The sequence below is a fragment of the Macaca fascicularis genome, chromosome 4 (genome assembly GCF_037993035.2).
Source record: "Macaca fascicularis isolate 582-1 chromosome 4, T2T-MFA8v1.1".
Taxonomy (NCBI): domain Eukaryota; kingdom Metazoa; phylum Chordata; class Mammalia; order Primates; family Cercopithecidae; genus Macaca; species Macaca fascicularis.
The window spans coordinates 17,812,708-17,818,781 of NC_088378.1; the positions used below are offsets into that span (position 1 = coordinate 17,812,708).

The 6,074-nt window shown below is 37.3% G+C and overlaps 1 pseudogene; it reads right to left on the bottom strand.

The window, feature by feature from the left end:
- Positions 1-297: 297 nt before the first annotated feature.
- On the bottom strand, positions 298-451 carry LOC123573297 (small nucleolar RNA U3; annotated as a pseudogene).
- Positions 452-6,074: the final 5,623 nt, after the last annotated feature.

Genomic DNA, 6,074 nt, shown 5'->3' on the forward strand with positions numbered 1-6,074 from the left:
TTATCTAAGGCCTAAATTTAGCTTTCTAGTACAAATTAAGCCTGCCAATTATTGAAAATAATATTTTAATCCCGATTGTAAAAATATATATCTACTCTCTATAAGAGATTAAACAAATCTTCTATAGAGTTGATAAAACAAATCCTGTTTCTTCATTTTTATATGAGAAAGAAATATAACTAGGATTATTACAACATCTCCTACAACTCTCAGAATCTTCACCACCTTATTAACCTGGTGTTTTGATTCTCTTTGTTGTATTTTTTTTAAGAAAAAAATTCTTAAGTTAAAAATGGAATCACTCAGACTGCATTCCTTTCCAAAGAGCAAAGCTGGCTTCACACTAAAGAGAGAACTCTGCACCTCCTCCTTCTGGCTTCTAGTGCTCTACACTGTTGGAGAAGCTTTTCTAGTAATGAACCATAGGAATGATGCTGGGAAGTAGAGTCTTTGATACATCTTTTAAAGCATAGATTTTTCACTGAATCAGCAATCACTCTTGGAAAATAGATGTAGACCACTTGAGGCAGGATCTTGCTCTGTCACCCAGGTCAGACTGCAGTGGTACAATCATGGCTCACTGCAGCCTCAACCTCCCTGGCTCAAGTGATCCTTTCACCTCAGCATCCCAAGTAGTGGGACTACAGGCGTATGCCACCATACCCAGCTATATATATATATATATATATATATATATATATATATACACACACACACACACATATTTTTTTAAAATTTTTTGTAGAGATGAGGTCTTGCTCTGTTGCCCAATCTGGTCTCAAACTCCAGGCCTCAAGTGATCCTCTGGCCTCCGCCTCTCAAATACTGGGATTGCAGGCATGAGATGCTGCGCCCAGCCTATAGTATTTAAAATTGTCCATCTGCAGCATTCCTTCAAGCAGCTTATACACAAAATCAAATCAATTATTCTGGTGATCAACCTAATAAAAACAGCGCCATAATTTTAAAAAGAAGAATCGTTTGGCTGAATTAGAAGCCTCCATACTAATCCAACCTCTATGCATGTCATAATGGGCCTGATTTGGGTGCACTTTCGTATCTAAAGCATCATATTTAAAAAGGGCATATAAAATGGGAATGTTTGTATGGAGACACGCTAAATTTTTTCATGGCAACAGGCAAAAAGAACCCTGAAATAGAAGGTAGTTCTGGAGTTCTAGCCCTCGAGCTAAACAACTGTGGGAGAAAGTCTTTCAACTTCCTATAGAACAGTTAACAGAAGTGCTTCTTCATCAATATCTTGCGTATGTATTGCTTCATAAAGGCAAGTAGTATTATCAGTAATGTTAACAGAAATAATTTGATATTTTAAATTTGTAATGAAATCATCATTTTAAAGGAAAGAAGGGAAAATTTGAGTGTCGGCCTTGAGCTTCTGTCATTAGTCTAGTGAGTCTTGGTCTTTCTCTGCTTACAATGATTTTTATGCATATTTCTAAAATGAAGGAAAATACCAGAAATACAGGTTGTTTGTGTATATATATAGGTGGCCCTACTTCTGTTATTTGACAATAATGACATTTCAATAATGACATTGAAACAAACAAAAAATGTCCATTTGGGGCAGAGGAACTGACCCCAAAATGTAACTGAGTAAGATATGCTAATGTTTAGTAAAATGCGGGGATGCTACCTGTGCAGGGCTGTGAACCACTTCCTTGGGCTCAATTTCATTCTCAGCCTTCCTGACAATGCTTATTTCAATATGAACATTAAGCAGTCAAAAGTGGGGAAGCATTCAAAATATGTGGTATCCACCCAAGAAGGCATCTTCCTGTATGAGTTAGTAGGTGTCTTAAAAGAGAATAAATGGTTTAGCAACCCAAGGCTTTCTATTTTCCTCATTCATCATTTATTTTCAACCAAGCATGGTGGCTCATGCCAGTAATCCCAGCACCTTGGAGGGCCCAGGCTAGATGATCACTGAAGCCCAGAAGTTCAGGATCAGTCTGAGAAACATAGTGAGACCTCATCTCTAATTTATTTATATATATTATATATAATATATAAATATTAAATATATATAATATATAAATATTAAATATATATTATATATAATATATAAATATTAAAGATATATATATTTATATATATATAGGGCCGGACATGTTGGTTCATGCCTGTAATCTCAGCACTTTGGGAGACAAAGGCAGGCAGATTGCTTGAGTCCAGGAGTTTGAGACCAGCCAGACAACATAGTAAGACACTGTCTCTACAAAAATAGTACAAAAATCAGCCAGGCATGCTGGCAGGTGCCTGTATCTCACTACTCAGGAGGCTGAGGTGGGAGAATCAATCGGGCGCCGGAGGTTGAGGCTACAGTGAGACACGGTTGTGCCACCGCACTCCAACCTGGGTGACAGAGCAAGACCTTGTCTCTAAATAAAATTAAATTCAATTAGAATAAATACATATATTTATTTATATTGTTTCACTACATTACTATGACGAAAAATATTCCACATCTAATTGTCCTTTGCTCTTACAGATAGAATTGATGACTTCTTGAAGTCAAACCCTGCTGAGCAAATAGTATATACTCTAGTGCATACCGGGCAAACAGCATATATATAATGGTTGAAGACATTTTCTGGAATAGAGAAAACTAGAGCAATACCAGTCCCACCACTGTTCCTTCCAGCATCTCTGTAACCGCACAGTGTCTGTGACATTTTCCTCTCAATTTCAACGGCCTGAACATTCAAATGTGGTGGGCACTGACTGCCACTGTATTTTCCTCATTCTATTATTTTTCCCTTTTCTCAAAGGGAAAGCTAGAGACATCCCTCCCTGACTAAATGGCCTCTATCTCCAGGAAAACATGTCACTACTGTAAGGAGAACACAAAGACCCCATTATGTCTTTACTTCTATATTTACTTTTTTTCTAAAATCTGAACTGGACAATTTGTGAACATAGGCATTCCAACATCAGAGCTAGGTTTTTTAACTGTATAATTCTGTTAACCCACCCTTTAAAGAATTCAAATTTAACATAGTTTGCAGCTTAAAAGCAGCATAAAATAAAATTTAAGAAAATGTCATGGCAACACATCAAACATTTAATGTCAGTTTCCCTTATGTTCATTGCATTGCAAAAGGCAACCACCAATTATGCAATTTTGAAATGATATTTTACTTTGTAATTAAAACCCAGGTTCCTTGTGCTTGATATTTGTAGAGCATCTGTGCAAAGCAATTGCTCCCTGGGAAGGGAAGATGGTATCTTTGCACTTTGAAAGACCTCTGCCTACAGTGCTGTTATAAATAAACTTTTTTCCTTTGCTAGCTTAATGCACCTAACTTCATACTTAGATATGTTATCAAGGAATCACCAAATAGCATGCACGCGTAAGTTCATTGTTTAGAAGTTGGTGTAAATTTTATTACTAGACAGTTCCTTTGTTCCATATGACAAATATTGCCTTCATTTAATTATAATGCTGAAAACGTCATCTGATATGTACCCAGCCTTTAATTGTTTCCAATCCTAAACATTTTTGGACTATTTGAATATGATTTGAATAACAATGGACCAATTGATATGATGCTAAGGAAAAGAAGATACCCGTAAAATTGCCAATGGTACATCATCTTTTTATGGTATCTTGATTCTCCTTTATTGTAGGTTTTTTATAAATAAGTGAAAGGCATACATTTTATTTGCCCCTTTATTTGAAGTCCATTCATCTTAGTGACCCTATTCTGTATACTAATGCTGTGGGGTGCACCTTATTTTGACACAATATAGCTATCATGTTGCCTAATAAAATAACAGTACCACACATATTTAAGTTTATATATATAATATATTATATATAAATTATATATAATATTTTATATATATAATTTACTGTCAACCAATGGATTAAATCTCTATCTCACTAAAGTCCAATAGACTAAGGTACGATCATAAATGCAGGTATTTTAATAAATGAAATACTTGATTTATTATTTATTTGTTTATTTATTTATTTCTGAGACAGAGTCACCCAGGCTGGAGTGCAGTGGCACGATCTCAGCTCACTGCAACTTCCGACACCCGGGTTCAAGCAATTCTCTCTGCCTCAGCCTCCTGAGTAGCTGGGACTACATGCTCCCGCCACCACGCCCGGCTAATTTTTGTAATTTTTAGTAGAGATAGGGTTTCACCATGTTGGCCAGGCTGGTCTTGAACTTCTAACCTCAGGTGATCCACCTTCCTTGGCCTCTCAAAGTGCTGGGATTACAGGTGTGAGCCACCGCGCCTGGCCAGAAATCATTCTTACATATATTACACAATTTTCTACCTTCTTAAAGAGGGCATATTGATAACAGCACTTTTTCTTCAAAATGATTCAGGACCACTTTTGAGCTTCGGTTATTAATAATTCTAAAATAAGGCCAGGCGCGGTGGCTCATGCCTGTAATACCAGAACTTTAGGAAGCCGAGGTAGGTGGATTGCTTTAGGTCAGGAGTTCGAGACCAGCATGGCCAACATGTTGAAACCCCATCTCTACTAAAAATACAAAAATTAGCCAGGCGTGGCGGCATGTGCCTGTAATCCCAGCTACTCAGGAAGCTGAGGCAGGAGAATCGCTTGAACCTGACAGGTGGAGGTTGCAGTGAGCCGAGATTGTACCATTGTACTCCAGCCTGGGTGACAGAGGGAGACTCTCTCTCAAAAACAACAAAAACGGACTAACTAAAATAATTCTAATATAAGAATGACTTCAAGACAAAGAATCAAGTGGGATGTTTTTCCTTTTTACAAAATGACTCCAGACAACTGTTTTCAACCTATTGTAGCATTTTATAGTTTATGGTTCTCTCCTAATGACTAGGAGTTTAATTTTTTCTTCTTAATCTTAACCAGGAAGCATATTAGAAGTAAAATGTTTCCTCCTTTGTATGAAGAGGACTTTGGACTCAATAACAACATCAGGAAAAAATGTTAGAATGATATATGAATCATGGTGTACAGACACCAAGTAAGGACTGAAGGAACATGTGTGTCACTCAATGACCTGTCTTGTGTGGCTTTTGTAAGATTAATTTAATCTGTTCAGAATCTTTATAATTGAAGTACTAGTTTATTATTTTAGGTAGGTGAGCTACTGTTTTACTGAGTTGTCTGTAAAAAGAGCATCAGTATGGTGTCACTGACTCAAACTTCATAGAAAGCAGGTAATTTATTCCTGGTTTCTAGAAAACAGCTTGAACAAAAGGTAGTCAGTGTTCCTCTTTTTCCCCCACTTGTTTTATTAGGCTACAACTGACAAATAAAAATTATATATATTTACAATGTACAACATAATGTTTAGAGATATATATATATGCATTCTAAAATGATTATATCAAGCTGATTTCCATATCCATCACCTCACCTACTTTTATCTTTGTGTGTGCGTGTGTGTGTGATGGAACATTTAAGATCTAATTCTTAGCAATGTTCAAGTATACATTACTATTATGAACTATAATCGCCATGTTCTACAATAAACCTCCAGAACTTATCCATTGTAACTGATGCTTTCTACCAACATCTCCCCATTCCCCTCAATCAAATTGTTCTTTTATTAACTATAAAAATATTTTAAGCAATAGGCCAGGTGTGGTGGCTCATGCCTATAATCCCAGCATTTTGGGAGGCCAAGGCAGACTGATCACTTGAGGACAGGAGTTCAAGACCAGCCTGGCCAACATGGTGAAACCCCATCTCTACTAAAAATACAAAAAGTAGCCTGGCATGGTGGCATGTGCCTGTAATCCCAGCTATTCAGGAGGCTGAGGCCAAAGAATCACTTGAATTCAGGAGGCGGAGGTTGCAGTGAACTAAGATTGCACTGCTGCACTCCAGCTTGGGTGATAGAGCAAGACTCTGTCTCAAAAAAAGATAAAAAAATTGGCCAGGTATGGTGGCTCACACCTGTAATCCCAGCACTTTGAGAGGCCAAGGTGGGTGGATCCCCTAAGGTCAGGAGTTCGAGACCAGCCTGGACGACATGGTGAAACCCCATCCCTACTAAAAAGACAAAAAAATTAGCCAGACATGGTCGGGTACCTGTAATCCC